Below are 18,816 nucleotides of genomic sequence, written 5' to 3'. Positions count from 1 at the left end.
CAGACTGAGTGGCTTATAAACAAAAGAAATTTATTTCTCACAGCTCTGGAGGCTGGGAAGAGTAAGATCAAGGTGCTGGCAGATTAGGTGTCTGGTGAGAACCTGCTTTTGGATTCACAGATGGCACCTTCTGCCTGTATCCTCACATGGCAGAAGGGGCTAGGGAGCTCTGTGGGGTCTCTTTTATAAGGGCACTAATCCCATTCATGAGAGCTCCACCCTCATGACCCAGGCATTTCCCAAAGGCCCCACCTCATGCCATCACATCGGACATTAGGATTTCAGTGTGAATTTGGTGGGGACACAAACATTCAGACCACAGCATTTCCCTTGAAACTCTGAGGCAAAGCCACTCACTGAGATACTGTGATCTGCTCTCCCCAAGAGCCTGAATAAAGTCAGTATCCTTACTTGTCCAGTTTTTGGCTTCGACAGTGTGGTGCCGTGAGTCAGGCAGGACTAGACCTCTCCTGCAGTCCCTTTTACGCCACCCAGGCAAGGAGAACTCCGCAAGTCCTTTGTGCTCCACTCCTGACTCATGATCCAGAGATGCCGCGGCAAGCCCAGCTCTTGTTCCTGTGTTCCTGACTCCTGTCCATCAGTGGCACAGCAAGGATTTGCTTTTTATTCTTTTTTGAGTACTGGCTTGATTTCTGGCGCTGGCTTCTTTCAGTTTTATGGTCTGAAATTTGGATGAACTCTGTAAATATCCTAAATGGTCAATAGAAATCTTGTCTCTGTGGGTGAAAGATAGCAGGGAATCTGGCTTATTACTCTTTTTTGTCTATTTTAAATTCAAATCAATTAAGAATTTGTACCTAATGGGAAGAGAACCCCTCTTTTCTTTCTACTTGGCTGAAATGCAAAGTTGGCTGAAATTTTAAAATTGAAGCCATAAACTCTATTTGGGTCTGTATGTATGTTTATATGTCTGTGAGTGTAATTTTTCTTTCCTTCGTGGTAGTACTAGATTATAAAATTTCTTAAAAGAGTGCTATTTGGAATGATTTAGAGAAAAGTAGGCCTTAGATAATTATGAAATTCCGGAAATTAAAGAAATTAATCCTCTAATAATTCTATTGCATATGTATATATGTAGATATATACATACATATTCATTAATGCAAATTGCCTAGGAATTCAAGTTCACATTATGTAGTAATTCTTTGGCAAATGAGACTAGATTAATGTTGTTGGTTTAATAAAAACAGCTATATCTTCTGAGTATTAGTATTAAATCTAAGTATAGAATAAATATATATATACAAGGGATGATTGTGGATTTTGTTTAGAATATTGTTGATATTCACGTTATATTTTCTAGAAATAAGGAACCCCTTTCTCTTTTCTCTTGAGCTATCTATAACTCATAATAATTTAGTAAATGCTGCTTTTATAAACAGAAATGAAACATTTATAGTTTTCTCTCATCCAGAGAGAAATTCAGAAACTCCAGAATTCAAAAACTCTTACTGAATATTCTTATTTTCATGGCAATATAGCTATTTTCACAATTTTAATAACAGTTTGTCCTTTCTGTTAACAAGACTTAAGTGAAAACATTGGTTATGCAACCAAGGCCTTGCTTGGAATGTCATAATTGAGAATAATGCTCATTTAATCAGATATGACCAGATACTCTTAAGGAACTAAACTAAACATTTGTGGCACGAATGCTGACAAAAAGCTTAGGAACACTGGACTGTTATCTGGTTTACAGGGTAAGTAATGAAGGTTACTTTCTGGCAGGCCTAGGAACTTTAGGATATTTCAGGGAATTTGAGAAGAGAGGAATTTACTCAAATTTATAGACACTACAGATGAAATCTGATGGTGAGTTCTTGGCTTAAGATGCTTTTAAAAATCCAATGTGACATTTTTATTAAACTTTCAGCAAAGCAAACTTAAGAGGTACTCTGTGATAAATACCAGTTTTGCATAAATACCAATCTTTGAAATTATTTTTGATTAAAAGGGGAGTGATTATAGAGAGAAATTTTATGTTTTAATGGAAAACTATGGCACACTCCTCTGAGTCTAGTCCCAAGTTATCAAACTCTAGCCCTGTTCATTGTCTTTGTGCTATTTGCACACTTACTCAGTGAATTACAGGTAATCGATGAATATGCAAACTCCATCTTCTCTGGTAGAGGTTTAAGTGACTTCCTTCCTCCCTGTGGAAAAACCAGATTAGGTACCAGCCTATAATTTGGACTGGATCCTGTTCCTTGGCACAAATTACTAACAGTTACCAAATGTTCAATTCTTCCAAAATTCTTCAATATCTGACTACAACCCTCTAAACTAAGTTTTCCAAATTCCATCCCTCCCACATTCAGAAACTAAAATCTGACCACCTAGATCACTTTTGTATGCTGTACTGGCCTTTTCCCCAGGATCTGAAGACGCTCTGTGAGCTAAAGTCCAATCACTTCATACAAACCTTGAAGGACTCAGGACTCATCACCATAGCAGGCCATGCACGGGTTGGATTTTTCCTTGGACAAGCCACTGTCTGGGCCAGTAAGGAAGCTTGGCAAGATACTGAGCCATGCATGCCCTTACATGAGAGGTAACATCGCCGAGAGCATCAACGTCTTAGTTTCAAGGAACTCAATGACCAGTGTGACACCAACTTCATGGAATCCATTCAACCAGTTACTCTCAGTTCTTGAGGCTATTGACTTTAGTATACACTTTCATATCAGTATTTCCTGTTTTCATTTCAGGCATTCCTCTTTTAAGGTATCTGAAGTCCAGGAATCTAAAACAACTGACCTCTTCTAACACATCTCCATAAATGGTTCGACTGATTTTGTAGAAACAGTGCCAAAGGGAGATCTTAAGGGGTTACTTTTGGACTCTGCTTGGCAGCACTCAGAAGGTTTATTCTCACCTTTGAGTTGTTTGGCAAAAATGATATTCATTCATCTTGAACAAAAGAGTGACAGTGCTCAACTTGAGCCCTGTGTTCTTGAAGAAGGGCACAGTTAAGAAATCCCCCACCCGGCCACCAAAATTTTGTGTTCCAGGAAAGTGCTTACTACAAAGAAAAGCGCCTACTCCTTCCTCATATGACTTAGATAAAACTCACTCTTCACTTCTTTTTTTTTTCCAGTTCAGAAGCAAAGGGAAGCTTTCCTCTCTGATCAAAGAATGAAGAGGTACGAGCTTGGCACTCTAGAGCACACGCTCTCCTGTTCACTCTCACAACTCATGTAAGCCTTGAGGGTAACTGTCACTATTTACCTGTGACAAAGCCAAACTGTACCTTCCTCCTTTTGTGTGAACCTGTTGAGAAGGCCAAACAGAACCTCCTACTACTTCTTGTTCTTTGTCTCATGATTGGTTAGCTGAAATTAGAACGTTTTTCACCCTGAAACTAGCTGTGATGGTTAATTTTATGTGTCAGTTTGATTGGGCTAAGGTGTGCTCAGATAGCTGGGAAAACATTACTTCTGCATGTGTGTGAGGGTGTTTCCAGAGGAGATTAGCATTTAAATAGGTGAACAGTAAAGCAGAGAGCCCTTCCCACACTGGGTAGGCTGGGTGGGGGCCAAAGAGAACAAAAAGTGGAGGGAGGGTGAATTCACTCTTTCTTCTTGAGCTGAAACATCCATCTTCTGAGCTCTTGGTTCTTGGGCTTTTGGAATCAGATTGGCACTTACACCATCAAGTCTCATTCCAGCAGCTCCTGCTTTGTGCCATTAATAGTGGGTTTAGAGCTGGAGGTGCCCCACATTTTTGTGGGACACTGGACACACAGTTTTCTCTGCACCATTCTTATTGCCTGTAGCAATGAAGGACTTTTACTTTCTTAGGCTGTCTCTAGGAGTGAGCTTTCTCTCCATGGGGAGGGCTACATATTCTCTTGTGAGATGTCTCTTGCATCTTTGGTTAAGCCATTGAAAAAAAAAAAGCTTACTGGTTTGAGTCGATGTTTGAAATTAACATAGGATCCTACCTGTCAATGGCTGGCAATGCATCCTTTAAACTGGCTCTGTTTAAAAGGAAAACTTTTTGTGAAAGCTCTCATCGTTAACAGCTGTCATACTGGTACTTAGGGGAGGGTCAAATTGAAAGGGAAAAAAAAGTGACTAGCCTTAGAGAATCCCTTATTAAGATGAAAGAACAAAAATTAGACTTAAAAATCCTGCATAAACTCCTCTTAAAAACTGCCTCTCCTCAGCAGTTCTCCAGGCCTCCCTACAAATAATCAGGAAATAAATCAGCTGGAGTCTGATATTCAAGGACGAATAGAAACAACAGTCTTTGTCTTGCAAATCTCTACAAAACCTAGACTTGTTTCAATGGAAACAAGTCAGGGCCTAACTTTACCAGTCCTAAGGCCTTGTCTATTTCTTTCAAAATGTTTGTAGATATTATAAAAGATCAGGATATTGAAGCAAAATTGTCCTGTACTTAAGAAAAAAAATTAATAATAATTACACTAAGACTTACGAAAATAGACAAATACACTTCAAAAGTCCTAAGAGGAAAGTTACACTTTCTCTGTTCCTTGTAAATCTTATCCTGTCTTTGAAGAGTAAACAGCCCACATCACTTGAGAGTGAGCCCAGATTAGCTCACTTGTTAAAACCTGAAACTAAAAAAAGAAACGGGAAAGAGGCCTTTTAAACACAAACTCCTAAAAGATCTCTCTTGCCCAAATAGCATCCTTAAAATTGCTTGTCAAGAGCAAATATAGATCTTAAAATTCTTCTCCACAAATAAAAGATTTTATTTATCTGAAGGAAAAATCTAAGTGATTCCAACTGTTATTTATAAACGAGTGCGTTTTGCATTGTACCTGATTCATGACTGAAGTTTTAAAATGAAAACTCTGAGCTCTCTGGTTGAGTCTGTCTGCATGTCTATTTGTACCTCCTTCTGTCTCTGGAGGGTATTGCCAAACTAATTTGTAAAAGAACCCTATTTAATTGACTTAAACAATCAAGCACTTATATTAAAAGTCTTAAATAATAAAAACCAACCCAGATGGTTTTCCAAGCTTCCATGATCTAGGATAGTCTTTAGTGAATAAAAGCTAATTTTAAGTTTGTTAGTTTAATTAATACAGGCATATCTTGAGAATTAGCAATAAATATAATGCATATAAACAACTTTTTTTCTACCTGGATTTACTGGTTAAATGGGCTAATGTTTGTTTCTGTTGCAAAATTTGTCAGAAGAAAAAAAAAACTTGATAATGACTAATTGCTTTAATGTCTAATGAAATTTTCATGAGTAATCTAAATATGATTATTAAGAACCAATGAATTAAATTGATGTGATTGAGATAAGAGCTTTCTGGTGAACTTTTAACAAAATTGTTTTATGATACATCTACTTAAGTAGTTCCCTAAATCTCTTTGGTAATTTATACCCCTTGAGTTTTGCCAAGTTAAATGATGAGAACTCATTGAATGTCTAGATCATTTCCAAATAAGATCAAATACTAAAACATTAATTGCCAAACAAGTCTAGTTTACCTACTTTTGACCTCTTATTACAGAGACTAATTATGTTAGTAAATATATCTTGTGCTTAATTGAAAGGTTGTACTATGAAGTAGCACATGTTTCTAGATATTATAAAATGCGTTTGTAAGTTTGCCAAGCCACAAAATGTCAATATAGTTCATGATTGTTTACTTCTTTATTTTCACTAAAAAATTAAGATTTCAAAGGATTAAGAATTCTAATTAATATACGTGGTTAAAACCACTAGACATAATAATAGAAATAGGATGTGTTTTTGAGTAAGAAAAGGTATAAGGTATGGAGATGTTTTTGTTGAGGAAATAGAAAGTGATTTTGCCCTAAACACTCTGTATGGTTAGGGATGGTTAACTCAAAATGGGAAGGAAAATAAGGCACAAACTAAAATGGTCATAAAAAGCTGTAAAAGATTTGTGAAAAAAGGAATCTTTAGAAAGGACTTTTATGTGTGCTCAGCACTGAATAAGACTGGGATGAATTTAATTAAGTAAATGAGTTTTAACATTAAAAGTAAACTGGTGCAGGTGCAGCCACTATGGAGAACAGTATAGAGGTTCCTTAAGAAACTAAAAATAGTACACCAGAGACTGACACATTGTAATTGGCTGTACTTCATTAAAAAAAATTAAAAATGAAAAAAAAAAAAAAAAGAAACTAAAAACAGAGTTGCCATATGATCCAGCAATCTGACTCCTGGGTGTATATCTGGAGCAAACTATAACTCAAAAAGATACATGCATTCCAATGTTCACAGCAGCACTATTTACAATAGCCAAGACATGGAAGCAGCCTAAATGTCCATTAACAGATGACTGGATAAAGAAGATGTGATATACATATATATATGCATACAAACACACACACATACACATATACACACACACATACACATATACACACACACATACACATATATACACACACATACACAATGGAATATTACTCAGCTGTAAAAAAAGAATGAAATAATGCCATTTTCAGCAATATGGATGAACCTAGAGATTATTATATTAAGTGAACTAAGTCAGACAGAGAAAGGCAAATATATGACATCACTTACATATGGAATCTAAACAGAAATGATACAAATAAACTCATTTACAAACCAGAAATAGAATCACAGACATAGAAAACAAACTATGGTTACCAAAGGGGAAAGGGATAGCGGAAGGATAAATGAGGAGTTTGGGATACACAGATACAAACTACTACATATAAAATAGACAAACAACAAGGACCTCCTGTAGAGCACAGGGAACTATATTCATTATCTTGTAATAATTTACAATGAAGAAGAATCTGAAAAAAAAAGTATGTATTACTGAATCATTTTGTTATATGCTTAAAACTAACACAATATTGTAAATTAACTATACTTCAATAAAAAATAAAATAAAATAAACTAGAGCAAAGTTGGAATTTTGTTCTCTCTGTTAAAAGAACAAAGTTGATTTTTTTTTCCTATTGGTCCACTCGATAATAAGAGATTATAAAAGATTTTTCTTTACCTTTAGGTAATTTGTCTAGAGGGAGAAAAAAAAAGATCTTATGTCTTGTCAAAATAATCACTTATGTTTTATCTTGTCTTTATTAGGCCTTTGATTACTAAAGTAAACCTAGTCCTCTCAATATTAAAATAGATACACTTTGCTTAGAATATTATAACCTTCTATATTTGCCTATGAAGTCTTTACCTGTTATTTTGGTTCAATGTATGACTAAGCCTTGTTTCACAGTGATCTATTTGACTGTTTTACAAACCTTTTGGATATTTTGGACAAACTTCCCTCAAATCAAATACTAAATGATTCTTTTTGACTTAGAACTAACTCTGAGATATATTTCAGAGGGCCCCTGAAATATCTCAAAGATTTGTTCTCTCTCCTTATAAAAAGAGGTATGAGACTAATTAGGCATATTTGATACGTTAAATTCCACGGGGAACATTGTCAAAAACTAATGTTAAGCCTTCTTTACATTGTGTCTGTACAGGTACATAATATAAATGTTCCACAAATTATGTGGAATTCCTGGAAGTCTTATACGAGGGCATAAAATGTTGTCTGCCATCAAAATTCAGGCTCACGCTAAAAGGACTGCACCCAGGTATCAGCAAAATGCTTTGACTTTCACACAAAGGTAGCTACAGCAGAACCGGTAAAGGTTTTGGCACATACAGGTGCAATCTATTCTGCTTCTGCAAAAAAAAAAAAAAAAAAATTGATCCTTAATTGCCATAGTTTCGCCATCTGATGTCCTCATAACACGGCCACAGTGTGATCCTGAATCAGAGAAATTCAGATAGGTGAACAATAGCTGTAAATTACACAACAGTCAAGGGTATAGGAAACCCGGGACGGCTGCTTGGTTCTTCTGGCTCCCTAACAAACCTCATTTTTTGTTTTTTTGTTTTGTTCTGTTTTGCATTCCTTCACCTAACATAGTGCATTTAAGAGGGCTCCAGTTGTAAATAGACATTGGCAGGAAGATTTCTATAAAATTGTGAAAACAGTCTACCAGCAAGGTCTGTCCTGTCAGGTCCATAACCCCGGTTGGGGGGGTAGGTAAAATATTTTTGTCCTCAGAGGCCTCAGACCTCTTCCCTCTGGACCCTTTGAGCACCTGCAGCTGGACTTCATTCAACTGACATTTAATATGGGTTCTCAAAATGTTCTTGTTATTATATGTGTGTTCTGCATGGGCTAAACCTTCCCTTGCTGCAAGGCTGATGCAAATGGCACACAATGGCAAAGAAACTGTTCAAAAAATGTTTCCCACTTGGGGTGTATCTTCCACACTATCCAGTGATCAAGGCATCCACTTCACTGGGCAAGTCACAGGAGCCTTAACAAAAACCTTTCCGGCATCTTATAATTATCACTGTCCCTATCACCCTTAATCATCGGGGAAGGTTGACAGAACTAATGGAGAAACCTGACTCAAGAGAAAACACCAAGTATTGACAGGGACATGGAGTGGCTGAAACTCTCACACACTGCTTGTAGGAGTGTAAATTGGCACCACTGCTCTGGAAAACTATTTGGCATTACCTAATGGGCTTATACGAACCAGCAGCTCCATTGCTGGTGTGTATCTAAAGTGGAATGCATTCATGTGTTCAACAGAAGACCTACACAAGAATGTCCAAAGAAACAATTTATGATAGCCCAAACTTGAAACTTCCCAAATGCTCATCCTCAGAAGAACAGATCAGCGCTGGTACAGAGGAGTCTACAACCATGAGAAGAACAAACTACAGCCAGAACTACTCTGAAGGAAAATCTCACAAATAGTGTTGAGTCAGACGCAGTGGAGTACATGCTAAGTGATTCCATTTACATAAATATGCAGATGAGCAAAACTAATGTTCGCAATTGGAAGTCAGATAGTGGTTTTCCTTGTGGGGTGTGCAGTGTGCTTGGAAGAGGGCATAGAGAGGTTCTGGGCACCGGCAATGTTGTGTGCCTTGATCAGCTGCTATTTATATGTATAAGATCAGTTTACAGAAAATCCTTGAGCTGCACACTTTGATTTGTGTACTGTTCTGTCTGTAGGTTAGAGTTCAATAAAATGTCCCCCTAGCCCCGCCATCACTGCCTGTTTCAGAGCCCTGGTACTGTTTCAATAGTAATTAAACTGTATCTTGTGGTTTACTACCTCGTTTTTTTTTTTAATAAAACCTACATTTATTATATTTTAATGGAAGTACTAGTGATTGAGTCCAGTACAATTTTGCAAACAAATTAGTTTTAATTTGGCTATCTTTGACAGAAATGTGGGTGACGTCAAGGGGAAAAATTATGTTTCAATAGAACCTGTAATAGCCACTTGTGGATATTAGATTCTTGTGCTATTACTTTTCCTTGAGGTTTTGTTATTCACCTGAAACCTGACTGGGTCCTGAATTTTCCTCATCGCCTCCAATATCTGGCTGCAACTCTGAGCTAATGTTTCCAATTTTCTCCTACCTTTTGACGTGGAATCACTGAGAAATGAAACTGCCCTTTTCCTGAATCCCTGCAAACTGAAGCTAGAGGACAATATAAACTTCAGAGGAATTGCCCAACAGCTCGTATTGAAACAATTCTCATGCCTACTGCTGTAGGAGCCATTCAGAAACTTTACCTGAATGCCCAATGACATCTTCAGAGACCTTGCAAATTACAAAAGAAGCTTTGATCCAGACATCTAGGAATCTTCTTGACTGACTGCCCCCGGGCTCAGAAATTGGTTTCAGTCTGCGCCAATCATTAACCATTGTTTTTCCTTTTGTTTCCATAGAAACACCTAATATGAAATACCTGATTCCTTGCACCATAGGATTAGCTTTGGGAGCCCGTCTGCATCACTGCCTCCTGAAATGAGACATCATTATTTCCGGGAATTGACCTGTTCTCAGAACTAAGAAACTTGTTCAGCGAAAAGGACTCTGCTAACACTCTCTGCGGCCAGCAGCTCAGCTGCTAACATGTGAGACTTCGGGGAGTTTCAGAGGCGGGCACTGGTGGGGCCCAGGGCAGGCTGCCCTAAAATGCACCTCACAAACTTACTGTTCCTTTTTCTAAAAAGTATAAAAGCTGCCTGCTTTGACCACTTCTTAGGTCTTATTTCTATGAGACCTCCATGCGCATGAATTAAAAATGTTCTTTTTCTCCTGTTAATCTGTCCTGTATCAGTTTTATTAACAGTTCAGCCACAAGAACTCAAGAAGGGTAGGGGAAACTTCCCCCTCCCCCATAAGTACGCCCTGAGGTCCCCACATTTAAGGAGAGATGGGAGGAGGAGGGGATTATCTGCATGATAAGCCATATTTACAACTGTTTTCTTTTGCATATATATCTCTGTGTCATAAATATAAAAATCATGTGAGACCTGAGATTTCTTTGTTAAGAAACACTAACTTTGACTAGAGAGGACGCTTGAGCAATTTGTGATTATTTTGAGGAGAAAACAAAGAAACCCCTTTCAACATTGAGGATCTTTTTCTTTTCCTCTAAAACCGAATACAGAAATTGATAGTAATTTAATTCACCATTTACAACTTGTTTGATATTGACCAAGATTATGAATCTCTCTTCTTAACAGTAAACTGGCATATTTTAGGAAAGGTCATGTCTCATGTTTCTAAAAAATTCTCTATACACATGTGACCTGGAAGTCTCTGAGTAGGAGAGACTTTCCTCCAAAACTGGCTGTGAACAAAGAATGAAATGATTGAGTTACTTTGTGAAGAGAAAAGATTAAACTGACAAAGATGATCAAAATCCTGACATTTTAGAGTCCTGAGAACACAGAGCTTGCCTTTTAACCTGTCCAACCACTAATATTGTGCAATCAGGAAGTGTCTCCCCTCTCTGCTTACTCAATTCCCTAGCCACCTCTATCTACAGGGAAATATTTGAAAGTGGGGACAATATTACCTTCCTGATCCAGATTGGCTGCATAGTGTTCAACAACAAAATCAACTGAGTAAATGTAAGACTGGCTCAATTAAACGATTCATGAAGCGGGAGGCATCCCATCTAGCAAATACAAAGGATGGGGTGTGAGAAAAGGAAATTATTAGCAAAGAATGCATTGTTTCAGGCCCAGCCACCCTCCTAAATGGAATGGGAGGGCCTACAGGGATTACTTCCTTTAGTGCCGACCAGGTAATTCCAGGTTGACTGGTTAAAGGTTACACTTCTGGGAAGGTGAGACTGCAATTAGGTTAGGTAATAAGTTGGTTTGGTGACGTGGGTCTAACACAACTGACTCCATTTTGGGCATGTTGTTTCCTTTTAACAATAGAAATACCTCATCTCTTAATGGCAGTTGTTGTTATTCGAAGAGGCTTTATGAAAAAGTGTTTTTTTTCCCCTTCCATACTATTACTAAACCAGAATGAACATCTCTTTACTGGTTAAAAAAACCAACCAAACAAACATCAATTTTCTCATGAATTAAAACTTCAACCTTATCTATTGTTGAAATAAGCTGTATTTAATTTTGGGGTTTTGGCCTTGGTTCCTTTTAGTTTTTTCCAGCTTTATTCAGATATAATTGATGTTTAAATTTAAGATGAACAATGTGATGATTTGCTATACATATATACTGAGAAATTACCACAATAAGGGATTTCTTTTCTATAAAGATCTGCAAATAAACTTACTGATAAAGAGACTGATGACAACTGGAAAAATTATCAGGACATCTAGAATGGCAACGTGAAGAATTCAAAATTTCAGAGCTGAATTTCATAATTGTACTGTTTCTTATTGAGTGCTTTGTTAAAAAAAAAGTCATCTCATTTCTTTTAGAATTGGTTAAATTGGAAACATCTTCAATCCCGTAAGGCTATTGAGAAGTCAGAATATTTGGAAAGGCTTATGTAAGGGGTAACAAGTCAGAGAAGAAATAATTATGGTCAATATTGATCTAAAAGGAAAGCAAAGTTTCATTTACGAGAGAAAAAAAAAAGCCCCTATCTTACTTACAGTATAATTTATATTAGGGTTACTATCAAGTTAGATTTATTACGAGATTTAGAGCACACATGTATGCCCTGATTTCGGCTGGTGAAGTCCGGAGTTAGGTTAGTGTTGGTTCCTCCACCTGGAAGACACCTGCTCAAGCGCATCGGCGCGGGCAGAGGGGTGAGTCAGCGAGGAGAGCAGAGCGCGCACTGCCCTCCAGGTGGCGCTCGCTCGCGCTCGCTAAGCCGCCGACGCGCGCTCAGCACTCAGCAGGCAGGCCCCTCCTAGATGGGATCTTGATGGGATCTTGATGGGATGTGCTCCCTGGTGGTTACCACGTTACTGGATCTTCGGTAGGACTTCTTTTTTAAATTAATCGTAAGTTTAAGAATTAAAAAAAAAAAAAAAGGTTTAATTGTACCCAAGTTTTCAAAGGTGGCTTTTGGTCACATTCCAGAAATAATGATTAGGTGCTTTTTCACTCAAGAGTTCTCTTTAGAACACGAAAGGAATTACTATGTTTCTTAGCAGTCAAATACTTTAAACGTTGATATCATGCTGATGTGGTTTCTAATTTTCTTGAATTCCCTGACCTTTTTGTCAGGGAAGCGCCCAGCTTTTTTCTCATGCCGCGGAGATACAGGAAAAAGACTGCTGAGCTGGGCGTCAGGAAACCTACATTTAAAATCTATGTAACACTGCATAAAGCACTTAAGCGTCAATTTTTTTTTAGAAGTTTTGTGCAAAGGGGTGTGTCGGGGGTGGGGGAGATGGAGGGAGGGGAGGAGGGAGAGGAGAGAGGGGGGAAGAGAAAGAGAACGGGTAACTGATTATAGATGAAAAGATTTGAGATGTGTTAGAAGACTATAAAATAATTAAGCTAATTATATAACTAGGGTACATAGGTTGACTGATAAAACTGACTCATAATTCTGAAAGGATTAATTTAACTAAATTAAAAAACAGACTACTTCACACAGCAGATAATGAATCTTTAAAACCTGAGGTAGTAAACCACAAGATACGGTTTAATTACTATTGAAACAGTACCAGGGCTCTGAAACAGGCAGTGATGGCGGGGCTAGGGGGACATTTTATTGAACTCTAACCTACAGGCAGAACAGTGCACAAATCAAAGTGTGTGGAGCTCAAGGATTTTCTGTAAACTGATCTTATACATATAAATAGCAGCTAATCAAGGCACACAACATTGCCAGTGCCCAGAACCTCTCTATGCCCTCTTCCAAGCACACTGCACACCCCACAAGGAAAACCACTATCTGACTTCCAATTGCGTACATTAGTTTTGCTCATCTGCATATTTATGTAAATGGAATCACTTAGCATGTACTCCACTGCATCTGACTCAACACTATTTGTGAGATTTTCCTTCAGAGTAGTTCTGGCTGTAGTTTGTTCTTCTCATGGCTGTACCAGCGCTGATCTGTTCTTCTGTGGATGAGCATTTGAGAAATTTCAGGTTTAGGCTATCATACATTGTGTTTCTTCGGATATTCTTGTGTAGGTCTTCTGTTGAACGTATGAACGCATTCCTCTTTAGATACACACCAGCAATGGAGCTGCTGGTTCGTTTAAGCCCATTAGGTAATGCCAAATAGTTTTCCAGAGCAGTGGTGCCAATTTACACTCCTACCAGCAGTGTGTGAGTTTCAGCCACTCCATGTCCCTGTTAATACTTGGTTTTTTCTCTTTTTTGTTTTAGCCATTCTGGTGGGAGTAGCTGATTTGTACTTATTCTAGTTTGCTTTTCAAGGCCTTATCCTGTACCCAATCTTATAATAATTTATCCCAACACAAATCGTATTGCCCACATTCAACAGACGTACCACACTCGCTCTCCTCTCCATCACTCCACTCACTATAAAGGCCTGGTTTAGGCCTGGCCAAACCCCACTATTTTCCAAATCCCAATTTTTAGTGTACCTCTTTAATAAAGAACTCCTAAAAGTTCAATGAGAGCTAGAAAGCTTACCAGCTTTGTATGTATATCAGATTGTGAGCTACAGGTCCCGGGAGACAGAATGAAATGTCTGTTTAGCTGTTAAGTCATTTCAACTCAGTTGTGGGTGCTCCTTGTTTGTTAGTCCTGAGAAAACAAAATTTAGTCATTGATTTATTGAGCATATGCTGTATGTGAGGCTGGAATACACAAGGGTGAACAAGGCTCATGGGACTTTCTTCTACTAGGGGAAACCTCAAAACCCCCATAATAATTCTCAAAAGAATTGCAAAATAAAGGCCATACATTAGAAACAAAAAATTAAAAATATACAATATATTAAGGTGTCATATTTTGGGGTAGTGTGTCCTGAACCCCATCACTATGTTCTAGGCACTGGGCTCCATGTTGTTTTCAGGTAGAAATTTCAATCTAGCAGAAATATTTCAATTGAATAATGACTAATATAGAATTGTAACTATTTAAATGATGCAAAGAGATTTCACAGAGTCCCATGAGAATATAATAAGGAAATCTGGTCGATAGGTCAGGGAAGGCCCATTTGATAGTGAAAAAGGATTTTAAAAAAAGTTGAGTACATACCTGTTGTATTGAATGAGGCTTTGAATTTTTCTAAGCAGGGTATGCATTTGTAACTAGCATGTAAAAAAACTTTCTTAAACATGTTCCTTTTTCTAAATAGCATAGAACTTAGGCTTTGCTTGTTTACAGTGGTTGAAATTTTCAAATAACTGTTTATAATATTCCAACATTTGGCAATGACTAGGAAATTGTCAGTTGTTACAGAAATAGATGACATGGTTTTTGGCAACTGCAGGATAAATACTGGCGAGAACAAATGTTTTACCTGTTTGTTGGGTCTTCATCAGGAATTGAAAAACAGAACCATGTAAGGGGGAGGGTATAGCTCAGGGGCAGAGTGTGTGCCTAGCATGCACAAGGTCCTGGGTTCAATCCCCAGTACCTCCATTTAAGATAAATAAATGAAAACCTAATTGCCTCTCCCCCAAAATAAAAAAGAAAAACAGAACCACGTAGAACAGCTCACTTCAGCTTGCTTCACTTAACTGACCCGCTTCCCTCTGCCTCAGTTGTTAAAGCTCATCGTTACCTTCCTTCTTAACAGCGGTATCTCTTGTGTCACCTCCCAGACAACTGCTCTTCCCATCATTAGGAGTGATCGTTTACTGGAAGATGAATCAATCATAGTGCAAGAAATAGACTAATTGCAGAAAGAAAGAAAGGGTAGAAAATTGAGTTAATTAAGCCATTCTGTAAGACAAATCAGGAATGCTCATAGCTTATTTTTATAATTTCTAAGCACATAACTCTATGCACTGTCTTTACAAATAATATTGATTTGTTTGTTTTTCCCTTTAACTGTATATTTTACTCTAGATAGGATAAGATTGAGTATAATATGCTTAAGAAATATGTATATCACTAAAAATTACTAACGAAAGATGATTAGAAAGTAATCAGGTCCTACTTTTAACTAAATAAAGATTCAGCTGTATTTTTTTTTTAAAGTGCACAGAAAAGTTTTTTTATTTACATTCCTGTTTTCATCAAGATTCAGCTGTATTTTAACTTTTAAATTGTGCATAATTAAATAGGTCTCAACTAGCTCAAAATTCAACTTGGGAATTTAAGTTTGAAATTCCTGATTCTATAGATTATCTCTTTTTTTTTTTTTCAGTTTGTCATCAAATTGTTCTGTAATCACATCTGGCTCTTGACTGACAACTTTTCCCTTTTTTGGAGGGTCAACATTAGTTCTGCTGAGAAATGTTCTCACCTCTCCCCCTCTCCCCACCATACAATAACTTTTAAAAATTACTGAGAATAATTTTAATTGAGATATAATTGACATATAACATTATATTAGTTTCACATGTATCACATGATTTGATAGTCGTGTATATTGTGAAATGATCACCACCATATCTAGTTAACGTTTACAGTTAAACACATTTTTTTTCTTGTGATGAGAACTTTTCAGATCTACTCTCAAAAAATAAATCCACTCTCTTAGCAACTTTCAAATACGTAGTACATAAATATAGTCACCATGCTGTACTGTTACATCCCCATGACTTCATTATTTTATAACTGGAAGGTTGTACTTTTGACCCCCTTTCACCCTTCTTGACTCCCCTCACCCCTTTCCACCATGGGAATTATTACAGCCCGAAGGGGAAATGAGTGAAGTGAGCTACCAAAGGAAGAACGTCTCCTCCTGGTGTCCCTACTGGTACAGCCTGACTTTATTTAGCAACAGGGAAGACTGTGTACAGTACCATGGGGTGATTTTCCTGTATCTGTGGTCTGAAAGTTTAGAGAAAACTGTTAAAACCCACAGTTGTGAGAAGCCTTGAAATATGTATTAGTTGAAACAACAAAAAAATCACTTTGGTTCAACAAGTTAGGATCAGAATACATGGGCTTTAACGATTTAAATAAACAAACAGTTGAAGTATTTACCTGACAGAATCCTGACCACTAAAGCGGTTTTAGAATGTTTTTGGCTGAAGCGATTTTTTCCTACAGGAACAATGGGAATAATGAAAGATTATTAGAAAATGGAATTGCTTCACACAAATAACATTTCTAATACAAAATCTGGGAATTACAGTATTGATGGAACTTAGTCAAAATCACTCAGAGTTCTTGCAAAAGCAAAGATACTGAACCAGATAATCTGGTTGCTTTCAAAGTTTTGTCCAAGGAGGTTTAGATTTTGTAGGTATTGAACCTGAAGCTGCTCAGCTTTTTATTTATGAAATTGCTGTGAGGTCATGCGATGTCTATAGTTGCTATGGTAAGAATAAGGTACTTTCAAGGAATAAAAGAAAATAGGAGAGAGAGAGAAAAAAAAGATGAAGAAAAGGGAAAAGGGGAGTAAGGAGAACAAATAAAATGGAAGGTGAGATAAAAAGATAATAGGGTTTTATAAAAACTGCTCAGCTATTCCTAAATAGGATAACATTTCTATTTCTAAAATACATAGAGGAACATTTCAACAGAATTACAAAAGACAGAAAAGAGTCAGTTACAAAAGTAAAGCTGGAAGAAAAAAAAAAACCAGAAAAAACTTGTTATCTAAGTTTTAAAACAGTAGATTATACAAAATATTCTTGAATTACTTGACAGGATAGGAAGGGAGTTATGACAACCATCTGGTCAATGCATTTTCAAGTTACATTTCAATAACATGTAGCACCTATGAACAATTTTTGTAATTTCAAAGGTGATGTAAAATTGTGGAGCATTCTCTAACACACAACCTGTAGCCTTCCCACTGTCCTCCTTACTTGTGTAGAGACAGTAGCTTGACTAGTTGTCTTCAGTTTGATGCTGTGGTTCTCACAGGCTGTCAGATGGTTTGATGAATTTGGAAGGTGTTTGACTCCCAGTGTTCAGTGTAAAGGTTGCTCCATTCCTCAGGGCCTATGAAGCAAATCTTGCAGAGCCAGGTAATTATCAGAAAAACACTCATGAGCAGGCTGTTTTGTTTCACGGTCTTACCTTCCTAGAGCAAGAATTCCTGGAATACACAGCTGTTACATTTGCTTGGTCTCGGTATTCTTTAAATTGGGGATGGGAAATTTGTTTCAGTTTTCAATTTAGTGTTGGGTTTGTGGTTGCTTATTTAGTTATTCTTCTTTAAGGGTGCGCGTTATGTTATAAGCTCTTTTCTATAGGCAATATATTTCAAAATAATTTCTCTTCCTCTAGAAAAGCAATTGTAGTTTAACATTCCTGAAGAAGTTTCTAGACTGAAAACTGATAAGCCATCTCTTTAACAAATCCAACCAACCATTCCTCCTTTAATCATAAATGGTTTGTTCTTCCTTAGGGTGGGCACAAGGTAGAGCAGGTAGCCTCTGTGTTGAGGGCAGTTTTCTAACGAATGGGGGGCCCCGTGATGAAAAGGTTACAACAGTGATGAGTAGTTTTCTTTAGCCCTTTGGGCAACACATCTCTGACGAGTTCCCACAGGCCAGGAGCACCTTCTTGTTTACTACTGAATGGTGTTTAAACACCTTTTCCTACATATTCCACATATGTAAAGATTGGGAAGCACTGGTTAAGGGAACTGTGTAGTTTTACGGAAAATGGCATCTTTTAAACACTAGAATCACACCTAACTCAATGGAATGTATTTCTTTATTTCTGAGTAAGCAGAGCTGAATTCCAGTAACTTAAATGAAGCTCTAACAGAAAGCTACTTTGGGTCTTAGAGTTAGTGCTCTGAAGTTGCTTAAAAATTTTTTTGTTTTCTAAAGATACTCAGAAACAAGGTAAGTCAAAGTCTATTAAACAATCACACTCTAGGTAATTATTCCAAACTATCTCATTTATTTTTCTGCTGAAATACATTTTTCTCCCTTTGTCCAATGATGAGAAAGACCAAAGTAGAATTAAAACCAACCAAACTCAAAACAACACACATTTTTTCAAAATTCCATCTTGCCTTATTATAGAGACTTCAGTAATAGGTATTTTGCTTCTTTAAAATTTAAGTGTAAAATTATGAATTAAAAAAGTAAACATAAAATTGTGAATTATAAAATGTTTTTATTTTAACCAAGCCATAAAATTTACAACCAATTCAAATTATGTAAACTTTGAGTTCTTTTTCCCCAAGGTAAAGCTTTGGGAAGTCATGAGAAAAAATTTGGAGAAACCACTGATTAAAATAAGTGAAAAAATTATTGCTTATCTGTTCACAACATCTAGGAGACAATGAACTCACACTGAGCAAATTATATCTAAGGAATTACAGAGTATTTTTTGTTATTAGATGCTAGCCTTGGTGCCTGCTGACCACAGAACCAGGTATCAGTCCCAGATTGCACACTTCTGTCTCACACAG

The 18,816-nt window shown here is 37.1% G+C and overlaps 1 long non-coding RNA gene across 2 annotated transcripts; it reads left to right on the top strand.

Annotated features, from left to right (window-relative positions):
• The first annotated feature begins 450 nt into the window (after positions 1–450).
• LOC116665908 lies at positions 451–10,146 on the top strand. Of its 2 annotated transcripts, none has more exons than XR_004322696.1 (3): positions 451–702; positions 3,119–3,164; positions 9,783–10,146. It is a non-coding gene; the product is annotated as an uncharacterized LOC116665908 (long non-coding RNA). The 2 variants fall into 2 exon arrangements; XR_004322695.1 differs by having other exon boundaries at positions 3,119–3,218.
• The last annotated feature ends 8,670 nt before the right edge of the window (positions 10,147–18,816 follow it).

The sequence above is a fragment of the Camelus ferus genome, chromosome 9 (genome assembly GCF_009834535.1).
Source record: "Camelus ferus isolate YT-003-E chromosome 9, BCGSAC_Cfer_1.0, whole genome shotgun sequence".
NCBI lineage: Eukaryota > Metazoa > Chordata > Mammalia > Artiodactyla > Camelidae > Camelus > Camelus ferus.
The sequence above is the reverse complement of the archived record's forward strand: the minus strand, read 5'-3'. Positions and strand labels throughout refer to the sequence as shown.